The 23,768-nt window shown below is 45.1% G+C and overlaps 1 long non-coding RNA gene across 1 annotated transcript in view; it reads left to right on the top strand.

Moving 5' to 3' along the window:
* Positions 1-23,768, top strand: part of LOC147691939 (uncharacterized) — a 79,366-nt gene that overhangs the window by 43,461 nt on the left and 12,137 nt on the right. The window lies entirely within an intron of this gene.

Raw genomic sequence — 23,768 nt, 5'->3', positions numbered from 1 at the left:
CTTTGTGGTATTGTAAATCATACAGATGAAAATATGTTTTGAAGTTTTCTCTAGTGGTTTACTGACTAATCTTTTGTTTCATTATTGCGATTCATTTAAAGTGCAGAGTTAAGATTTTATGCGATCAAGAGTGATCAGGCATCCTGCGTTATCCCTGTTAAGGAGTGGGCCTTGCAGGATTCAGAAGAAAATACATTTTGAGACTCATTCATGGGATGACCGATCCTAAGGGACTCTGATACAGGCTAATTGTAGAGACATTTGTGATTTTACCAATCTTTCTTTGCATCTTGAGTAACTTGAACTATTTAGACGGTAGCAGAGTTTTTCGCAGGATGCAAGTGCAACAAGTGGAGCTGGAACACTGCCTTCCTTAGAAGACCCAACTATCTTAAAACCGAAGCAGACAGTGAAGACACCTGACCCCAATGGACTAACTGCGACGTACACAAGGGGCTATCTAATATTGCATCCAAACTGTTACTCGAAAAACATCTTGCATCTAGAACTGAAGGACCATTCCCTGCTGAATTGGTAGTTGCTGCGGTAGCCCTAATAACTAAGGAAGGAAAAGAAAGGGAAGAATGCACTTCATACCAGATGTTTTCCCTGAAAAACGGCAAAGCAAAAGTAGTCATGAGTACACTGTCACCGAAACATCACAGACTAGCACATGCATACAAATCTGGGGACATGCTGTCTTAGGTCCACATTTTAAATAATCTGCATCGATTCCATAGCAATCAGTTGTGTGCAAAGAGTCAGTAAATCAGTGGTGCTCACGTCATTGGATGCGGACAAGACTTTTGACTGTCAAATGGTATTTCAAGATTCAGATCCTGCCAAATATTGGCATTGGACCTTACTTTTTTTTATAATGGGTACATCATGTATCTACTGCTCCACAGTTGACTGTACAACTTACTGGCTCAAAATTGTGGATATTTCCTATATGCTGGGGTACCAGGCAGGGATACCTGATATCACCAGCTTTATTTGGCCTTGTGATTGAGCCACTAGTACGGTGACTACAGATGCATTAGTAAGGGGGTGGACATGTAGTATGGGACTTGATGAGAGTATATTACTGTAAGTAGACAACATTGTTTTGTATTTGTCTGACATCCTACATAGGCAGGGATACATATTTGAAACAGAAAGAAAAGAATACATCTTCCACAATAACTGGGATAATCCTCTTCATTTTCTTAGCTGGCCATGGACACCTCCGATGATGCTGCCTCATGGCACTCATGGTTAAAACTGATCACATAAGATATCTGGGGATATTGTTATTAACTCTGAGTGACATGTTCTACTCCAATAACTTAATCTCATTACTTAAACTGGATGATGTGGCCTACCAGTGGAAGGGATTGCCACTATTCCTGCTGGGATAGGTTCCTTGTTTAAGATGAAATCACTGCCAAATTGCCTGTATATCTTGTAGAACACACCTTTTTAATATACCTTTGAAATGCTTTCAAAGGTTGCTGTGGATGGCCTATTTAGAACACTGATCTGGCAGGGAGGCTCCCATAAAATAGCGCTGGTCAAGCTCTAGAAAGCAGCATAAGCGGATTGGATTGCCCTTCCGAACATTAAAACAAAAAAAATACTACGAAGTGTCAGAACTTGTGACAGTCAACGAATAGGCATTTGTATCAATAGATTACCTAATAATTTATCTAGATAGATTGACGAAGTTTTTTCTATATGGCTGATGGGAGATCAGTAAGCTAGCCTCTACGGCCGACGACACTGTGAATACTTTGTTGACACAGACCAGCGAAACTGGATGGTATGGCAGATTGATTTCAAGGATACCACTGTGGGTGGGTAATGCCATATTGGAAACCCAGGTTCTTAGGGGGTTTGCTGTGTGGGAATCTCTCGTGATAGAGACCCTAGGGGAAAATGAGGCCGACTGGGTGTGCAGTCATTTGAACGTCTGCAAAAAAATGTGATCTAAATCGCCATGAAGCATTTAAATGTTAGCAACTCAAAACCGCTCTGATGGCCTATACCTGAGCAAAGCAAGAACATCTCGAGAAATCCTCATTGAAGAGAAGACTGTTTGATTCCAGATTACATAACAAAGCAATGCATTTAGCACCCTAATGTTAGACAGAAAGATTTGAAATGCCTTAAAACAAGATGGGAAAATGTTAGAGGTCCAACTGAGGATGGCAACTTGGAAGAGGCCTTGGGATTTCCACAGCAAGTCTCCATTAGATCGAGCTTCCACCTTGTACATTTAAAGTTCCTTCACAGGATATTTTACACCAGTGTCCAGTTAAGGAGTTTTGGACAGGTGCAGGATGACATGCCCGCAGGGTTGTAGGCATACTAGGACATTTCTGCAAACTATTTTGGAGCTTCCCTGTATTGAGATATATTGGAAGAGGGCTATGAGGGACCTTGAGAGGACACTGGGGCACTCCTCAAATCTGGGGTGGGCATGGCACTTCTGTATATCTTGGAGGAACCTGATGCCGCCAGATATCAAAAGCTATTTATTAACCAGGGTAAGGTAGTAGCTAATTGAGATATAGCACAATGATGGGGGGATTCCACATCCGCCAACCATAGAAGAATGGTCATGTTATGTGGACTGATGCATGGAGGTGGAAAAATTGGTATATTGTGGTAGTGGATGCCCAGGTACGATTAAAAAGACAGTGCGAACGCTGGTTCGGTGAATGAATAAGTGGCTGGGATTTTAAGGTTATTTTGGGTACTCAACAAATAGCATGGCAGGGTGCAGGCTTACTCATGCAAGACAGGGTCCAGTTATTTGAAATTGTATGCCCTTTGTTATGATCAATGATATTGACTGGCCACAGAAGCAAGGAATATGGACGCGTCTTAAGTTATTATAGGATAGCGAAAAAACTGTATGCAGTGTATTTGTGGACAATATGTCCCTATGCTGAATACTATTTAAAATAATAAACAATAAAGTATTCTGGGAAAAAAAGGTAACTAGATGCAAGGATACCATTGCCTAATCCTGCCAGGCATCACCTGTTTTGACCATACACTGTAGCACTTCAAATTTGTACAGCATGGAGAGCAACAAAGTGGCTCATCAGTGGCTATGGTAAAAAGTTGCAACAAGGCTCTATAATATAAAATAATAAACGCACTGAGAGATGCACAGTGGAGAGACTGGCAGAAGCAACGAAGCTGGAGTAACCAACTGAGATTGTGCGCTGTACTCAAGTAGGATTATTTGGTTAGCTTTAAATGGAAGTTCCATGCATTTTCATTATTAACCGTTGTATAAAATGCAACCTTTTTGCATTGCGGATTTACTGTTTTTCAATTGATGTAGCTGACATTAAAAGTTTTGTAGGGCTTAACTGTGCAGTATACTACACGGTGGAGCTGTGAATATGAACTGCAAATAATTACACTGAAGACTGCTGTTGTGCCTTTCTGTGTTTTATTTGGTTTCAGCATGCTTTTAGAATCCTATAACAAAAAGCAACTGTATGTTTCAACTGGTTTAGTTGTTGGTATACAAGACACGTCCACGGCGAGACATGATTCAGCAGTCTGGATAGAATATCTATAGTATAGCATAGGAGAAGCTTTGGATTTGTGAGAAACTGAGGCCATGTATCCACACCAAAATGCAGTGTTTGACGAGGCAGCTGCTTGGCATCAGCTGCATATAGATGGTACTGAAAGGCATGGAAACCCAGAATGCAAGTCCTGCATTTGGTTCTTTCGGTATATAGGATAAAGGCTCTTGTGATCCTGAGGTGGGACTTTGTGCTCATATCTGCGGTCCTTGCCATAGGGAGAAGGTAACTCTATTCCCAATCAGAGGAACGAAAATCTCCAAGAGCGAGTGTCACAAAGAGGTAGGAAAAAAATGAAAAAACCTCTACATTTCTACAGCAAGAGCATCCATCCATGAGGACTGTGTGCATTTCTTCTCTATAGCAGCACCAGCGAGGTCAGGTCATCTGATGCTGACGCAGTCCCTGCAGTAGGCACGGAGTCTGTGTTCGTTTCAGAGGATTCTGATGTTCCCTCTTTTATCTCTGATCAGAACCCTCTCCAGGAGATACCGTGGGTCCGATCTTCAATCCCTTTGGTTTTTCTAATGATAGGATATAGTTTCATTAGTAGTGGAGAGTGATAGGGTATCTTATCTAAAAGGGGCTTGAAGCCTGCCGTGGCTTTCCATTTGTTGGCTTGCGTGGCACTCTTCTTTAAAGCCTCGTAATTAGTCCAGGCAGGCTTGGCATAATGTCCGTTCCTTTCTGTGGAGCAGGGACCAAGCACGGATTGATTCAACTTGATCAGTGCACGTCCGATGCTCCTGCCCAATACAGGTACTGTTATTGTTCTTTTTATTAACTTCTAGTGCCCTGCAAACAGAAGACGTGTACCTGGCAAAAACTTGCCATCAGGACAAGCAATATTGCAAAGATTTATTCTATAGTCAACTCTTTTCCTTTATTTAGCCAAGTGTTCTTTTCTCACTTTGCACTCATGTTTGTTTTTGCTCGTGGGCGCTAGCTGTTGTCAAAAGATAGCAATTATATTTTTCTAAATATTGTAAAACGACATTGTGTTTCTTCCAGCTCTGCGCTGTCACTGTGCATGGTGCCGCGGGCTTGAAACAGGAGCATCGCAGCTCTTAAACTCACCCGTTTACCAGAGCATCATCGGAGGACTAGACTCGTCCTCTGTACAGGCTCCCTTCTGTGCGCCAAGGTACAAGAGCATCACAGGAATAATTCACCCTGTGCACTATGCTTCCCCTGTGTACGCTCATGAGGAATTAAAGGTCCACTTCAGCATCATTGTACATTCCTTTCTACATCCTACAGTGTTGATTTCTTTGCACCTCCCACAGGAGCATCACATGACAGCCTTCACCTCTGGAGCATTTGCGATCCACACCCTGTCATGCTGCTCCCCTTCTGTACCCCACACCGAAGCCTCTGACATGACAGCACTTGCCCTCCGCATGGACCCTTCTTGTAGAAGCTTCCCACTGTTCAACCCACGTCCACTCGCATCACACCATGCCTTTTGTGCACCAGGCCACATGCAGTGCATTAAAATGGCCCTTTTTAGGTTTCGCTGGGGGGCGGAGCCGTTAGGCTCCTCCTCCAGAGAAATCTGTAGTTTCTAGTATGGGTGACTTGAACACGCCCCTCTGCTTCATTGGCTAGCTCCATAAATGGAGGCTAGCCATTGGAACAGAGAGGCGTCCGTCAATGCCGGACCAGACACGGGGGCGTTCCCGAGATTCTTTGGCTTTTGCCGGCGTCACGCGACGCCGGGAACGCCCCCGAATCCATCGACACGTGTTTGGTGCAGACTGAAGGTTTGTGAGCCTTCCCCGAGCAGAGCGCACTAAAATAACCTTTGTGCAGCTTCACCACCGCAACCCGGGATCAGTAAACCCCCGACGAAGGGCCCCGTACCTTGCCGGTACCAACGCGACCGAAAACGAGCCCGCTGCTCTCCGATTGGACGGGAGAGCCGAGCCCCCTCACCAAACGCCGCGACGGGATTGGCCCGTGCGGCGCAGCGTCACCACTGTTGCCGTGTGGTGATTGGATTCCGGGGTTTGCAGTAATTTGGTACCCCCAGTGCTTCGTTGCACTTTATTCTTAATTGACGGGTGCCACCCCGATTATGGCACCCTTTGCGAGTGCCCACCTCGCTTCACTGTTTACTTTTGGTCTCGAGGGTGTCCACCCCTCTTAAATGCCCGAGAATCACCGCCGCGGCCCGAGCGCCGCAAAACAGGAAGCCAGGCACTACGGTGCCTGACGCGGGGCGGGACTTCCGCATTTGGAGGGAAGTCCCGCCTGCCGCCGCGCACCGATTGGCTGCTCGCTGCCGCCGGGGAAAAAGAAACAAACCGTGCGAGCCATTGACGGCCCGGTCCCGAGATGGGGGACCGGGGGAACAGGTAGCGGGCCGGGAGCATTGTGAAGGCGGGGCTCTCATGTGCTGAGAGAGCCCCGCCAAGCGCTACCGCCACACAGGAGAAAGGACCGGAGTCCCCCACGAACCGCCCGGTAAGTGAAGGAGGGCTGGTGGGGGCTCCGTGACTGGCCCACTGGTGTTTGGGAGCCGTTCCCTCCACGCGGCTTCTTGTTATTTTATTTATTTTCATTCGTTAGGTGGGTGGGGATGGGTATAACTTTAACAGGCGCGTAGCTAGGAGGGGGCGGTCCGCCCCAGGCGTGATCCGACCGCAAGTGCGCTAGCCCCGACCAGCGGTCACGGAGTGAGCAGGCCTGTCTATCTTCCAGGTGGGTGACTGCGCTGATCAGGTGGGTGACTGACTGCGCTGATCACGCAGGCCTGCTCATTCCTCCGGAGCCGGGCGGGTTCCCCCAATGAGTAAAGCTAGCACATCAAAAACGGGGTCTCACTTCAGCTGCTGCTTATTTGGATCCGGTGGGGGTGATTGGATGGTGCTCTGGGGCTGCCCCCTGCTGACCTCCCCCACTGGATGAAATACTTGGGGACTTCACTGGTAGTGGTGGGGGCCGGCCATTTAAGCCCTCATTTTATTTTCAACCGGAAGTGCTGTGTGAAGAGAGCGCGCCGTGTGATCTGCTACAGGTGAGTTGTCCGTGTGGGAGTGTTGGAGACCGGGGAAGTTACTGTGCGAGGGTGCGTTGTTCCCCCTCTTCTTATGTAATTATTGTGGAAAACAGATGGGGGGGCTTATTTACAAGCACCTTGCGTCACTATGCCACTTTTTTTTTTTTTAATTCAAAAATGCTTTTATTTCATTTTCTACATTTGCAATAAAAGCTTACAAAACGCCCTTCAAGCGATTTAAAGGGCACAAGATAAGTATTAAACAGTTTTTGGAAAATATGTGTTAGTAAAAGCATTTCTATAAACCACCTTTGAAATGTAACAACAATGTTCTGCTAAAACGAGATGAAATGACATGTACCAGTGTTCTGGAGCCCAAGTACAGTACCAATGTATCCTTCCACGCGTCCCAATCGTGATGCTCGTTCCCCACATCCAGAAAGTAGCTACGGAGAAAGTATTGAAGGGCCAGTATAATACTTTTTAAAGTAATGCATCTGTCTCCACCACCCTCCCCCGGAGGATTTCAGGCCTGTGAAAAATGAAACTAGGCCGCATTCCTATAAATGCGATGGCTGTTCTGGTGTGGCGTCGCCATCACTTCCCTCTGCCTCCCTCTCTCACACAGGATTCATCTTTATCTCCGTCCCCTCCCCCACCCCTTCGCATGCCCCATCTTTATCTTTCATCTCTACATGCATTGCGGTATCTGATTTTAACTAAAAGAGGCCACTTTTAACCAGGTCCCCAGCCTCTGACCCCAGCACGGTTTGTCTGAGCCTCTCATCCATGTGAAGTGGATATTAGGAGCTGTCTTCATGTTGGGTGTGATGTCATCTTACAGCGGATTTGATGTAATGTGATGTTTTTTTGGCACGTCTTTACCACTTATGTGTTAACTTCGTCTATGGTATTAGCTTGTCTGCAGTTGTGGGTTAGCCACGTGGCAGGGGTATTGTGGGTGGGGTTCCATGCATGTGCTCTCATCCAGTGGGCAAATATGGTGTAAGTGTAATATTTCCTTTTGGATGGCATCCAGGCATTGAGGTGGAGGTGTGGGTATAGGGGTCCAATTGTCATTGTTTCGTTAATTTTTTTAGGTGGCTTTGATACATTTCTGGTGCTTTCATAACTCTTTAAAATAATCTTTTCTCGTTGTTTAAATGTCAAGCATAACGATGCACAACACTGTTTTTCAGTGTTTACTTTTCATGTTTTTATTGGATGTGCTGCACCAAACACACAGGTGTGGGAGAAACAAAAGTAGCTGGAGCAGAGGGTGAGCTGGGAGTGGAGGGGGGTTGTTGGGGGGTGTAGGGGGTCATCATACAAGTGTCAGGGTGAATGGACTAATCTGGAAAGGGTCAAATCCTTCTTGAAACCCTTCAAACTTATCTCAGTATTGTGTTGTGAAAAAAGAGCTTGTGCAGCTTTAATTAAATAGGTGAGTAGAGCGCTTCCCATGGAAACGGTCAGCTGCAGATTTCACAGTCTGGTCCCTCTGAGAGAGGTCATAAAGTCCAGTGCCTGCTGGGGTGGTCTGTAGATAACAAGCAGGTACTTTGTTCTAATGCTAGTAAGGTCGCTTGGTTGGTTTATATACCTGCTCAACATGCATAATATGGGGGAGTCTGGTTGAAATCACATTACAAAAATGCTTTACCTTTCAAAAATGTATACATTAAGGTACATGAAAATGCAACATCTCATCCGCAATCACATGATGAAAGAGGCTACCACCACTATTTTCAGCACAGGAAGTGAGAGAAGCAAACCTTTAAAATGTGAAGGACACTGGGAACCCGCAGGTTTAGAGAGTCATCAGGTCTCAATCACTGCCAGGGCATCAGTTCTTACAGTGGGGGTAGTGCCCGATGGTGCCATCGTACTGCACCCCCAGGTGTTCCCAGCAGACCCCTGAATCACTGTAACAAAACAGCTGTAGTGAACAAGCCAATATTCACAATCCTTTCTATTTCATTATTTAAAACATTGGGCTGCAATGAAGCACTTTAAAACTTATTTTTCCAAGTTTAGTACTTTAAACCCGAGCAGGAAAATGTGGATGAAAGTAAAAGGGACACTCATCCCAAGTAATGAACACAGGGATGTTGACACAGAATGATCGGCAGTGAACACACCCTCTGAGTGCAAAAAAAAGGGGACACTAGAGAAGTGTGGGTGTAAGAGATGGAGGCACAAGAGAGGCGATAGACAGAAGTCACAGGCACCTCTGAGGACCCCTTGTTATACTCTGCTGTGACACCACAAACAGACCTGGGGTCACGCCGCCTTCAGAAGCATATAGGAAACTCGAATATACACTGCACTTAAAAAAAAGCCTTCTGCTGTGAAACCACGGCTATTAAGAGTCAAGTTCCCACACTCAGTGGCGTAGCTAGGGGGGTGCTGCCAGGGGAATTGTGGTCAAACCCAGTGGTGCAGACATTGCTTAGGTCATGGACGGGGCAGATAGGAGACAAGGGTCCTGCACAAGCTGTGATGTTATGAGTGAGATGTCACAAACAGGGTAGGTAGAACTGATGTAAGTTTTGGGTTTCCTTCTGCTTTTCCTTCATCAGCGCAGCTAGGTGGGGGTGGTCTGCCCTAGGCAGCATTATTTTGGGGACAGGGGCTGTCTAGCCCTGGGACCTGTCATGTATGTGCATGTAACTTGATTGATCGAGGAAACTATTAGCGGCGATACCACGTGTCGCTCAGACCTCTTTCAGGTGCTCACTGTCCTTTTTCCCCAGCACCCCCGAGGGGGGCGGCAATCTGAAGGATAGCCCCGGGCGCCACAAGCTCTAGCTACGCCACTGAACTTTAATGCCCTTTGCTCTTCACGTAGATTTGTAATGTGTCCCGCGTTGGGCTTGAGTAAGTCGCCCGTTCCTTAAGTGTTCTCTGCCTTACGTGATTTGTAGTGCGCGCTATATGCAACGTAGAACAACACCACAAGTCCCAGAATGCACTTGTTAAAATCCGGGCCAGGATGCACAGCTCCCACTGCAAATGGGACAACCGGAGAGTCTTGCTTGGGGGGAAGAACTTGTTACGGAGGGCGATAATTCATTGCCCCCTCCTCCCAGGCATGACATTTGGGTAAATAGTGACATTTCGTCAGTTGTTTCTGGAAAGTATATGGCGTTTGTTTTTATGGTTAATATGTTGCGGAATGTTCATGCATGTACTTTGTATGACGCCGCTGCTTCATGGTGAGTTTGCGATATGACAGAGCTGCCCATTGCCTTTTCCAGATCGTGAAAAAGCGCTGTATTTCTGATAGCGCCGCCGCTTTAAGGCGCTTAGCTGTTGACCAGGGCTGTCAAGGTTCTTTTGATGGCTTTTAGATAAGCGAGCGGGACCCTGGCCAAATCGCTTTTTTGCGTCTTCAGGTTGTCACCCCCACTTCTGTTGGTTTATGCTTGCGTATATGTCGAAGGCGCTTAGAAGCACGCTGGGGCAACTAGCAGATACTTATAAATTGTGCCCCCTCCCCTTGTGAAAAAATAGATATGCATTGCCCCAGTAGCCTGGAAAAGAAGGTCCCTTCGTGAAGCTTTGGGGGTCCTGTGTTGTGATAAAATGAGGGGCTTCCCGTGTGTTTAATGTTGCTTTTCTTTGTTTCGATTCTGCATGGTGGTCATTGCGTAAGGGGTTTAAAGCCCTTTCTATTTTTTTTCCCTGGGGGGCGATAGGAATACTGTTCACCTAGTTTTGGTCCGGCGGCAGTGGTGCCCCGTTTCACAGCGCTTTCTTTCCATTTTTAGCGCCTTTCTAATGGATTGTCGCACTTGCCACTTAACCCCTAACTGGCCGCTTCACTTGTGTCTTACTTGACACCTGCTGTCAAATAAATCAACTGAATGTAACACTATTGACACATGTATGTTGACTGTAAACATTGCCCGCCTGGGCTCCAGAGTCCTTGCATGCAAAGCAGCACGAGTTAAAGAGCCAGTCCAGACTCAAGGTGTCCCAGTGTGGGGCTGCGGGAACATCTTTACCAATGCTTGTTTATTGTTTTCAGTCCGGTTCTGACAGGAGCATGGGACACACCCTCTTTGGGAATGCGAGTTGTCCAAAGTCATTGGGGCGTGTGTGTTCACCATGCTGGACGGTGCTTTTAATTGTGTGTGTGTGTGTGTGTTTGGAGGGGGGGGCGAGGTCAACTTCACGTTCAAGCCTCGTTGTCCATTTGCTTAAGGTGGCAGGATTTTTTTCATTTAAAAAGAAAAATACGTGAAATGCTGTTCATCCAATTTAGACATCACTATGATAAAATTAATGAAAATCGCAATATTTTAAGAAAGGTATTCAAAAGTACAATAACACTATTTTAAAAACAAAATGTCTGCAAGCAAAGTAAAAAGGAGTATAATATAGGTTATTTGTGATATTTTGTAGCGCACTGAAATGTCGCAGCTCACTAGCCGCTACAAAGATGGGATATGGCTTTGTTTAAAGGGACCGCCATAAATAAATAATGGAATAAATAAGATGCATTGGCTACATGCAGCTATTTTTATGTGTTTGAAGCAAAGCCCCTTTACCCTTCTCTCTGCCTCCAGGATTTTGCAGTCTGTTACTATATTTTTAGAGTGAAGGTGCCTGTCTAGAAAGAAAAGACAATATTTCTCAAGAGACTGGAGTCTCTGAAAGAGGTATGGCTGGATGTCACCAAACCTCTCATGCTTCTGGCTCTTGCCTGGTCCTCCCAGAGGTGCACCCTCAGGATATATTTACTGATTGCACTTTCTTTCAGCCAGTACCTGCTCTGACGTGGGATGTGAAGTCCTTCCATCACCGAGACAACGCCACATGGTTTGGCGTTGTGCCATGTGCAGAGTGGTTGGTCTTTGGTTAAATCACCGCCCTGCCTGTCTGGGATTGGAGAGGAGATAGAGTCTTGTCCTCCATCTCTCTCTTGTTCTCTCTCCTTCCTGTCCTCTCCTCCTCTAGCCCTCCTTCTCCTTCCTGCCCTCCCTCTCCTACCTGCCACCCTCTCCTTTCTGCCCTCTCTCACACACTCCTACCTTCCCTCCTGCCCTCCCACTCCTTCTTGCCCGCCCTCTCCTTTCTCCCTCTTTTCCTTCCTGCCCTCCCTCTCTCTCCTGCCCTCTCTTCCTTTTGACCTCTCTTCCTTCTTCCTTCTTACTCCTGCTCTCCTTAACTTCTATATCTATCACTTCTTCTCTTGCACTCAGTCTCCATCTCTCTCCCTCTTGCCCTCTCTCTTTATCTTACACTCTCTCCTTCTTGCCCTCTCTCTCCTGTCTTCTCTCACACTCCTGGCTTCACTAACATGCTAACATGCTTTATGAAATAACGTGTATTCTAATTCACTGTGCATCTGCAACTAATTGCATTATAAATGTATCCATATTTCTGTGTAAAGTAAAACACATCAACGTTTTACACATAATTCAAAGAAGTTAGAAAAGACCATTTGTCAAAAGCAATACCAAAAGCTCAAACTTTAACAAAGGCGAAACCATTGCATTGTAAATGCTTGTTAATTGCCTTCTCTTCGCCCTTTGAAGCCACATATCAGGAGCATCGACCCACAGGGCAGTACAATAGCTCTCTCTTGGTGTACATCCCCTGTCCCCATCCTATAACACCACCTCCTGATCATCTAGGATGGTGTAGAGGTGCCTGGCCAGCAGGCTATGATCCGTTTACCTAGTATAGAGCGCATAGAAGCTAGTGAATGTCTGGTTACAAGTTTAAACACTTCATTTTGTAAGATAACTCGTGTCTTTTGTGTATGAAAACATGCACATGCTTATGGCCGGTTCGAGAAGAGGCTGAACTGAAAACAGTTGTACGTTTTGTTTTTGTCACCCGCCTACAGTTTTGTACAGCAAGGAAGCACGGCTGGTGAAGGACCTATCGTTGCTTCACTTTTTAGAAATACATTATTACAGATTGTGTTTTCTGCTTCTTGAAAGAGAGGGTGTTTTCATTGCTGTGCACTGACTAGAACCATTGCTGTCTTCTACTATAAATGATCCCTAGTGGAAAGTGATTGGTGGGGCGTCCCTCTACTGCCCCCTTGGTAGCCTAGTATTTCAACTGTTTCTATATAAGGATTACTTGCAACATTTGTGGATTACCGGCTGTGAACTGAGAGCTTGTTGTTTCCAAGATCCTATTATTATATTTTGCACATTATGTCTAGATATGGGTCTCCAGTTAGAGGGGACGGCGCTAGCTTGTTGATTTAATTATTGAGTTTGTTATCATGTGTTACTTTCCAATCTTTTCAATAGTTTTCTTTTTCCGACGATTTGTCTAACCTTTGTATATTGAGGCAATCCTACTTGTAAAGTGCTCTGGTGCTCGAAGGCATGGTGTGCGCTATATGAATATATTAATAAATAAAGTAAGATAACTGCTGTTGCATAAGAGCGTTCAGCATGTCATGGTGTTGGTGAGGTTGCAGGTTTCTCCTGAGACTTGTATCTCAGTCTTCAGTTGATTGTGGGCTTGAAGAGCACTGGGGTACTGAGGTCTGTGGGATTTAGTGATGTTCAAGTGTTGTTTGAATTCCTACTTGAGGAAGAGTTTTCACTGCCTTTTCTGAAAGCTGGAATGTACAGAAGGGTAGAGATGGACGGTGCTCCACAACTGGAGCCCTGCAACTTGATGATAGTGTTTAGACATGGTTCATAGGTATGTGTGTGAATGTGCTGACACTTAGAATGCAAACCCAGCTCACAAGCAACAAAGCACTGCACACTATCGAAAGCCCGCTGAATGATTCAGTCCTGTACGGGGCAAACAACAGTTGAGTTGTAACCTTATGAGGTGTAATGCTTATTGAAGTGATACGTCTTCAGTTTCCGCCTTAGTTGCAGCAGGGTAGGAGCCGTCCTGCTTCAGATTGTCGGTATGGAGAAGGCGTGTCTTCATCTTTAGGGTTGAGCCTGTGAGTGCATGCATCTCGCTTGCTAAACACTGTTGTTAACAATAAGGGCTTGGAGCCCACTTGTTGCCATGCGCACGCGCATGGGTCTTACTTGTGAGTAACTGTTGTTAACAGAAGGGGCTTGGAGCCTGCCCGTTGCTTACCATTTGTTGGCTTGCATGGCACTCTTCTTTACAGCATCATAATTGGTCACTGCAGGCCAAGCATAATTTCTGTTCCCTTCTGTGGAGCAGGGAGCAAGCACTGATTGATTCAACTTAATCAGTGCCTGGCCGCTACCGACGTGATAGATGTACTATTTTGTTCTTTTTATTAACATCTTGTGTCCTGCAAACAGAAGACTAGTAACTGTCAGAAACATGCCCATCAGGATAAGTAAAATTTCAAAGTTTTTTTTCTATAGGATACCTTTATTTTATTTTGCCAATCCTCTTTTCTCGCTTTTCACTTGTGTTTTTGCCCATGGGCGCTAGCTGTTCTCAAAAGATGACTATTATCTTGTTGTAAATCTTGTAATTTCCTAAATTATGCTTTAACACCTAATCATGCAGTACCCCCCAATCCACCGCACTCCAGTCCAATCCTCCCCACTCCAATCCTCACACTCAAATCCATCCCACCGCACTGCACACCAATCCACTCCAGTCCACCCCACACCACTCACCCCAATCCAATCCTCCAAACCGACACCAATCCACCCCACATCAATCTGCCCAGCCCAACATTCCCCACTCCAATCACCCCAGTCCAATCCCCCAATCACATTCTCCCAGCTCCAGTCCACCCCATCCAACTCACCTCACCCCATACAATCCACCCTACTCCAGTCCATTCCACCTACGCAGTCCAATCCACCTCCGTCCAATTCATCCCACTCAATTCAATCTCCCCACACCAGTCCATTCTACCTCAATCCAATACATCCGACTCCAATCCTGTCTACCCCATGCCAAGCCAATCCACCCTTTCCCATCCACCCACTGTTCAAATTAAACCCACCCAACCTGCTCCACTCCAATCCACCCCTCTCGAATCCACCCACTCAAATCCATTCTACCCCATTCCAGTACAATCCACCCACCCCATTCCATCCCACTCAAATCCATCTTAATGCACCCCACTCCAGTACAAGCCATCCCACTCCAATCCACCCTACTCCGTTCAACACACCCCACTCCAAAACAGCCTACTCCAATCCACCCCACCCTATTTCAGTCCACCCCAATCAACTCCAAACCAATGCACCTCACTCAACTACAATCCATCCCACTCCAATCCATCCCACTCCAATCCAATCCATCCCAAGCCAATCCAATTCATCCCACGCCACTCCAATACACCCCTCTCCAATCCTATACACCCCACTCTACTCAAATCCAATACACCCCACTCTACTACAATCCAATGCACCCCACTCTACTACAATGCACCCCACTCTACTACAATGCACCCCACTCTACCCCAGTCCACCCCTCAATCCCCCCAGCCAATCCAGTCACTCCAGATAAATCCTCCCTTCTCCATCCAATCTTCTCCAGTCCACCCCACTCCAGTCCACCCAACTCCAATCCAATGCACCGACTCTACTCCAATCCACCCCACGCAATCCGCTAGCCTCTACTCAGATCCACTCAACCCAATCCCATCACCCCTCTCCAGTCCAATCCACCCGGCTCCACAGTCCAATCCACCCGGCTCCACAGTCCAATCCACCCGGCTCCACAGTCCAATCCACCCGTCTCCATAGCCCAATCCGTCCAGCTCCAGTCCATTCCATCCAGCTGCAGTCCATCCCACTCTAATCTTCCCCACCCCAATCCACCCCCCCACTCCAATCCAGTCCACCCCACTCCAATCGAGTCTAATCCACCCCACCCCAACATCTAGTTCCCTGCAAACAGAAGACTTGTAACTGTCAGAAATGTGCTCTTCATGACAAACAAAATTGCAAAGTTTTATTTTCTATAGTTAACTCTTTTTTTTATTTTGCCAAGTCTTCTTTTGTCGCTTTTCACTTGTGCTTTTGCTCGTGAGCGGTAGCTGTTCTCAGAAGATGAGGATTATTTTGTTCTAAATATTGGAAAGTGACATTGTTTCTTTGCTTATGTGTAATTTCCTAAATTATGCTTCAACACAAAATCGTGCAGTACACCCAAATGAACCGTACTCCAGTCCAATCCACCCCACATTACCGCAAACCAATCCACTCCAGTCCACCCCACACAACTTACCCCAGGGCAAGCGCTGTGCAGGTAGCAGCTTTAAAAAAAAGTCCCACAAAGCGGATGAACACAGTACTTGGGCCTCGGGTACATTGATAAAAGCGAACCCACAATAAAGAACAGGAAATAGTATGCTACAGCCAATAGAAACGGAGGAAAAGTACGTGGCAACACAAAAACCAATAAAAAGCTTAGGAGGCGGGATGTAAGCCCAATATTTAAGATGTATTTCAACAGTAGACTTCACAAGCACTGCGCAAGCGAAACCTAAACAGGAACTGGCACTTAAATGGAACTGTATTTCTCAGAACCCACATTGCACTTAACAATTCTGTTAATTCTTCCACTCTGTGGGCCAAGGATCTCTGAGCACTGATTTAAAAGCCTTGTTCTATTTTAGAAAAATAGTTAAGTGGTATTAATTTCACTTTTCTTTCTCTTTGCAAGGCTCCTGTCCTTTGGAAGTTTTTTTTGTGAATGTACTGATTTTTTAATTTTTTAGATTTTATTCTTTACCGCATTTTCTTTCCGTTCTCCTTCTCAGTCATGATGTTGTCTCTTTGCGGTACATTCTGCACCTTTCTTGCAGAATGCAAATTCAGCTCCCGTGGTGGGGGATTATGAATCCAAGATATCAACATGCTGCTCATCTATATATATAAAAACCAAAGTATGTCCGTTTGTCCTTTACACATTACTACACCATTCATCCTATCGGCATGAAACTTTGGGGGGTTGTTGAGTACCCTCCTGCGAAGGTTTCTGGCAAAAAAAAAAAATGTTAAATATCGGCCTCCCGGCCACCCAGGGCCCTCATAATCTTTCCAATACTGAACGTTTACACTTTCCGGTGCGACTCGCTTATGCAATGACCATCAACAAAGCACAAGGACAATCGCTGCAAGTGTGTGGACTAGATTTGGAGAATGCGTGCTTCTCACATGGACAACCGTATGTGGCCAGCTCACGCGTCAGAAAACCTTCTGATTTATTCGTCTATGCACCAGACGGAAAAACAAAAAATATCGGGTATCCACAAGCACTCGAATAAAAAAACAGATTTAAAACAACACTTTGGAATGTTTTCCATATTAAAATGAATAAGTTCAAATAAAAATGACACAATGTAAATTGAATGTTATCATCACAAGTTTCCTTAAATTCCCTTTCTTCTGAGATTGCAGCAACGCGCGACGGGTAAGCTAGTGTTCTATATCTCAGGAAGTTACACCATTCGATGCGGCTGCATTTGCAAACATGTCATTTTAGAAAACTTCGAAAGGGAGCGTAATACAACTTTAGGCCACACTTGGGGTTCATGATAGTCTTGCCAAAGCTCCATTTCAGTTTTTTGCTCTCCAGCACTTTCAAAGGTAGATCGTCTCCATTTTTCCAATTAACTTAGTTCAGTCATTTAATAACAACCGTGAGGGTCCTGGAGTGGCAAAATTAGAACCACCCAATTTTAGTTGGCATTGAGTGGTTTGACAGAGTTCTGTTGAGTGTCCATGGACAGTTTTATGTTGAGCCACACTTTTCTACAGCCTTCAAAATTGACATGCTTAATGTTTATGGTTTCATTGAATGCCCAGAATATGATATGACTGGATCTGGGTAACACTGAACATAGTCAACATTTCCTTCAACCATTTGTAGACATTGGATGTCTTTGGAGACAGGAGATTCCCTTGCATCCTAGAGATCCCAGCTGACTCTAGGAGTTTTTCTCTGAATGCTCCATCAAACCCTTGTTATTGGCACAGGTCTTTCCCTTTAGACCAAGGGATAGAAGAATGAGCAGTTCCAAACAAAAATGCAGTCCTCCAAGACTAATCAAATCAAATCAGGAACATTTGTATCGCGCACAAATCACATCCAAGGAGTCTCATGGTGCTCGCAGACGACTCTGACATGGAAGATAAAAACGTAGGTGGCTAGTTCGCAAAAAGCCAAGTCTTCAGACCTTTTCGAAAGAGGCTGTGTTCAGGAATGGTGCGAAGATGGAGGGGCATCTTATTCCAGTAGGCGGGGGCAAGAAAAGAGAAAGCACGACTGCCATTTCTCGAGGTGTGTATTCTCAAGGGTGTCAGCCGAAACTCATTGCTGGATCTAAGTTCTCTTTGAGGCTTATACCATCTCAGTTTCTTGGACCAATACTTTGGACCACTTTTGTACATATGGTTAGGCACCCGGCATAGGGTTTTAAAGAGAATACGCTTCCTTACCGGAAGCCAATGAAGATCTTTCAAACAGACGGTGGCTGAAGATCGTCGTGGGAGGCCTAGTACCAGCCATGCGGCGGTGTTCTGGAGAACCTAGAGTCTGTTCAGGTAATGCTCGTTTATAGAAAGTAAAAGCGCATTCCCATAGTCCATTCTGTTAATAATTAAACCCTGTACTAGGGGTTTCCTGGCCTCTGCAGGAATCCACTTAAAGATCTTTCTCAGACTGCGCATTAGCCCAAAACAAATGCCCACAATATGATTAATTTGGCTTTCCACGGACAGTTTGTTATCCATGTGAAATCCCACATTTCGAACTGACTCCTTCGGTGTTGGACAACTGCCAAGTTCAACTGGCCACCAATCATGAGCCAATATTTGGCTGCCTTGCCGAAAAGCAGAACCTCCTGATTTACCACCATTTAACTGCAGATGATTAACATTCATCCATGATTCAACATGGATCAGGCAGTTTTTAAACCGTAGTTTTGTATCATTTACATCAGGTCCCAGTATGATTAAAATGTGAGCATCGTCAGCATAAGACTGCACGTCAAATCCGTAAGTCCTGATCACTCTTGCCAAGGTTGTCATATAGACATTAAAGAGTGTGGGGCTCAAAATTGAGCCCTGTGGCACGCCCATTTTAACAGGTCTTTTTTCTGCCTTATATTTGTCGAACAGATTCACTGTTTCTAGGAGAACTCAACATGAGTCCTGGTGCACAAGAAGATGCTTGTTTCTGTAAATGCTCTCTCTTTTGCTGTTCAGGGGACCTTTACAAATATTATGCAGCAGAGTTAAACTTTCCTGCATCTACACCACTCCATGAGATACCAGTGATCTTGGAAGGCCTGTATTCCCAACACCCTCTACTAGATCTAGGGCAAAAAAGGTTCCCAGGAGTGATAATGTTGACACGGCTGCTAGTTTGGATGCAGCCTTCTGAATATGTTTACAGAGTTTGTTCTCCCTGTCCATGCTCTTGTTCTCCTGCACAGCACCATTTTTAGTGTTGATGCTCTCTTCGACACCAACCGTCCCCTGTGACATGTTTTTGTTATGCCATTAAGCACTGTGAGCTGTTGAATGTTTGGGTGACTCCCGACTGTCTTCTCTTTGAAACTTAACATTGCCTTTTTTAAATAGATGAGACTTCCTTTTGAAGCTATACACGTTAGGCTTTCAACACGTCATGGAAGGTTGTTTTTTTTGCCTCCCCAAAAAGCAAACAAAAACACTCACTCGCTCACTTATTTAAATGTAGACCTTGTGATATTACGAGTACTAAAGAAGAACTCCTTATGCCAAGCTCTTGAGAAGGGGAAGAATAAAGTAATGACTTCAAAATCTTGTTGCCCTACCAACCGTACTTGGCCCTCACACAGCAATTATAAAATTGTATGGAGGAATGAAAATGCAATCGTACTTAAAAGCAGCCTTAAATAGGGAGTGCAGAAATCAAGTTCTTCGAGTAAGACATATGGTTCTCCCAATTAATGTCTTGGAGCCTATTGGGAACCCGAGCCTACTATAACTAACTGCAGAGTTAACAAATACAAGAGAGAATCTATTACGCTTGCTTTGCTGCTGTCCCAATTTTCTATCAGCACTGTTGCACTTTATTAAAACCAGTGTGTTTCAAATACAGGATTTCAAAATGCAAAGAAGCCTTGGATTCCTGTCTAAGAACCATTATTCCAACAAACGTCGCCCAATTTGGCAAATATGTAAACCTAATATTTAACTCTTTTAAATCATTGATAAATCTGGAGCACAGTGTGCCGTTTGTACCTAAACAAATATAATCTGAGGGAGATTAATTGAGTCAATGTCATCGTATGTATGTTTTCATATTTTAAACATTTAATGTGCTTTTTCTCTTAGATTTTATATATTCAAGCTGATAAAGTATCTAATATTTTATTAACGTGCTGATGTAATTCTAGCAGTTTTAAGTAATTGATAAAAACCTACTACTACGCTCAGCAATTTCTTTTGTATTTTAGACTATTGACTGTGGGGGTTGGGGGAGGATACATGGATGTTTGTGTGTGTGTGTGTGTGTGTGTGTGTGCGTATGAGAGAGGGAGAGTTAGAGAGAGAGAGCGCGAGAGAAGTAAGAGGCTAGCTTTTTTGGGTAGTAGCTTCTTCAGTTCCCCCCCTCTCACCTCACGCAATCCTTGAGCACGAGCAAGGATTTGACCACACTAAAGTTTTTCACTCAGTGCAGCTTCGGGGCAGGTGAAGAATGCATTGGGCACTGGGTGTCATAAGAACCCATGACTTAAAAAGGGTTTTAACGAGGCATATGGCCACCACTTAATCCCCTGTACTGTGTAATCCTTCTCTTCTGACCCAGCCTTAATATATAGTCATACGGTCTCTTTGTACTGCTGTTGGAAAGTTCCCTTTTTGCAGGGTTAGCCCCAAACTTTTTGCTTCTTCCTCCTTTGTTTTTCCTGACCTGTGGGTTTTGGCTATGGGACTCTGGGCACTTTACCACTGCTGATCAGTGTTAAGCGCATATGCTCTCTGTGTAAATTGTAATTGTGATTGGTTATCCATGATTGGCTTATTTGTTTTACCAGTAGGTCCCTAGTAAAGTGCACTGAGTGTGCCAGGGCTGGTAATTCAAATGCTACTAGCGGGCTTGCAGCACTGATTATGCCACCCACATGAGTAGCGCTGAAAAGAGAACTTGGGCCTGCCACCACAGTACCTGTGCGCAGTTTAACTGTCATGTCGACATGGCCAGTGCACCCACTTGCCAGGCATTACCCTTCCCTTTTCTAACACATTGGACACCCCTATGGTAGGCCCTAGGTACCCCCCTGGGCAGGGTGCAGTGTATGTGAAAGGTAGGACATGTACTAGTGTGGGTAACATGTCCTGATAGTAAAAAACTGAAATACTGACAATTTCGTTTTTCACTATTGAAAGGCTATCTGCCCATAGGACAGAATGAGGAATGCTGTGTAGCATGTTTACCTGCATATCTTCCCACAGGAGCAAGATGAAAAATTGGAGTCTGGTATCCCTGAACTCAGAATTTAATAACACATCTTTTAAAGATGGTTTTTGAATATTGTGTTTGAAAATAGCAATTTTAGAAAGTGGCTATTTTCTTGTACAACCTTTCTGTGTGCCTCTGCCTGTTTGTGGATTGCCTGTCTGGTTTGAGAGTGACAGGGGCTTGGGTGGCTCCAGAAGTCTGGGTGAGTCAGCACTAGGCTGAATAGGTTGATTTGCATTTGGAGTGGTGGGAGGAGTGGCACCTGGGCCTGAATAGGGCTGTACCTGCCTTCCACAATGCTGGCTCCAACCCCTGTGGTGCGTCTGATGACCCTGCCCCACACTGACAAAGGAAAATGTTGTGCACTGGCAGAGTGCACCAAGAACTGGTTTGGACTGGGTCCAGGACCCCTCACACATAGAGAACAAAGACTTTTGGGGTCTAAATATTGGAGCTGAAACCCCTGAACTTTAGACTACTTCGCGATCAAGAGGAATCCCTGCCAAAGATGAGCTGAAGAGACTGAGGAGAAGTACTGCCCTTGCTATGTGTCTGGGGTTGGCCTGCAGTTTGCTGTTTCTACTGAGAAGAGGGCTAAAGGACTTTGCTGTGTCCCCTGCTTGAAGAATGACTTTCCTGTGTGCGTCTGAAGAAAGGTCTCCAAGGGCCGGAGGAGAGCTGACCTCCTGTTTCTGAAGTCACAGGCACAAAAGGACTTCACCCCCAGCTTCCCTGAACTTCCTTGCTGGGCGTTCCAGTCTGCCAGGAGGGCCTGTAACTGTGTGTGAGGCCTTTTTGCTGTGGGGAGCTGGAAGCGCGACGCAACCAGAGAGAAGTATGATGCCTCTGCTGCTGTTCGCCATCGCATCACCGGAGATGCATGCCGCCACACAGAGGGTGCCGTCACATAACTGTAGAAGCGTGTTGCATGGCTGTCTCATCACGGAGAAAGCGCGCTGCTGATGATCGTCGCTGCAACACCGGAGAAGCATGTTGACGTCACAAAGGGTGTTGTCGCATCACCAGAGAAGCGTGTCGCAGGGCCTGTCGCGGCTCAGAAAACCACTGAGTTCGCCGCATGGCTGTCGGGCATTCAAACATCGCCTCTACGTTGTCGCATCGCAGTAAAGACGTAATTTACTCGCATCGCACGGGATCGTCGCAATGCATCGAGGTGCCATCTTGTCGCATCGGAACTGGAGCGCAGGAAGAATCAACGCTTTGCCTTCTCTGCGACCCTTTTGTTTGTTTTGCGTTACGCATCTCAGGTACTTAGTGAGTAAAGTGTCGCTTTTCATCATCTATAAGTTTATTTTTGCAACAACCTTTTTAAAGACATTCAACTGAGTTATTGTATGTTGGATTTTGGTCTTTTTGGTTTTGTTTAGTTTAGATTAAGATATTTTATTTTTCTAAACTGGTGTGGTGCCTATTTGTGCGTCTTTTCATTGTGTTACTGTGAGTGTTGGTACAAATACTGTACACATTTCCCTTGGGATAAGCATGTCTGCTCGTGCCAAGCTACCAAGGGGGTGAGCAGGCGTTATCTAAAATGTGTATCCCCTTACCTTAACTAGAAGCAAGGGTCCCTATTTGGTCAAAGGTACCTACTTCGGACAACTAGAGACCCCCTTTTCTAACAACTGCTTCTTAAATAAGCCCCTTATCTAGTGATCACAATACATTGTTATCAAGCCAGAAATCAAAACATAGTAGACCCACCAGCTGCCGTTTTTTTTAAACACAAACGTAGTGTGTGAGGTGCATAGTTTAAAAACCAGCCGACTAAATCTTTTGATGATTTGCGAGGCCTGCTTTTAAAATGTAAAATTCTGTTAGAAACCTCTTATGAAGCAGCAGTGAACTATGGGTGTGGCTTGTTCCCAACTGAAACTGTTGGGTTTCATCACCTGTGCCTGACTCATCACATGTAAAATGATTGCGAGGCAAAGTGCCCACTTCCCCGTAGAAGAGGTTTGGCAGCTGTCCAGATGCTAGAAAAATAAATAGCACCATATTTGCTGTCAAATTTGTATTGCTCAGGAAGGTAGACATTTTATAAAGGGTCTGTAAACCTGTTTATTTAGTCAGGAGATACTTGTTCTTTCCGCAAGTTGTCCATTTGCACTAAACCCACCGTTGAATTGAAGGTACGACATGCACAAGATAGATGCAAAATTTGATTCCCATAAGGAAATAAAACGGATGAATTACACTGCTTCTCTTCGTGAAACTGGAGTGCAATGAAATTGTATTATAGTGTTATTCTTGAATTGTGTTATTCTTGAGACAAAAAGCCTATGGGAGTATTTTGATACCGTGCATTTGCTGTGCTCTGCGCCAGTCCCTTCACTGCTTTGGCCTTCCTTTGCTCTTCCTCTTCACATATCCAAAGGATGCACAGTGAAAGTGTAGCAACACCTACACTAATGCAACACTACACTATATCGCATCGCCTTGCATTGAATACGAAGAGTCTCACTCGCACGAACACATTAATTCCAGACTTAAACATTGACAAGTCCCTCAAAATGGAGAAGTGAGGCTTATTAAAAATTAGGAAGTCTCTGATCATTGCCAATTCAGGAGTACTGCTGGTTTAATATTCTGCCCTACTACTCCACAAATGTTTTTATCGAACACCTCCAGATAAATTAAAAAGCACATGGAAAAAATGCCAAACGTGACAAAAAATTATTAAGTATTCACAAGAGCCCTACAAACAGGGAGGGTGATTGGATTCCTTGTAAAAGACTTTACCAGACAACCTATCACATCCG

Source organism: Lissotriton vulgaris, chromosome 9 (assembly GCF_964263255.1).
Source record: "Lissotriton vulgaris chromosome 9, aLisVul1.2, whole genome shotgun sequence".
NCBI lineage: Eukaryota > Metazoa > Chordata > Amphibia > Caudata > Salamandridae > Lissotriton > Lissotriton vulgaris.
This window is presented reverse-complemented; position numbering and strand designations above follow the sequence as displayed.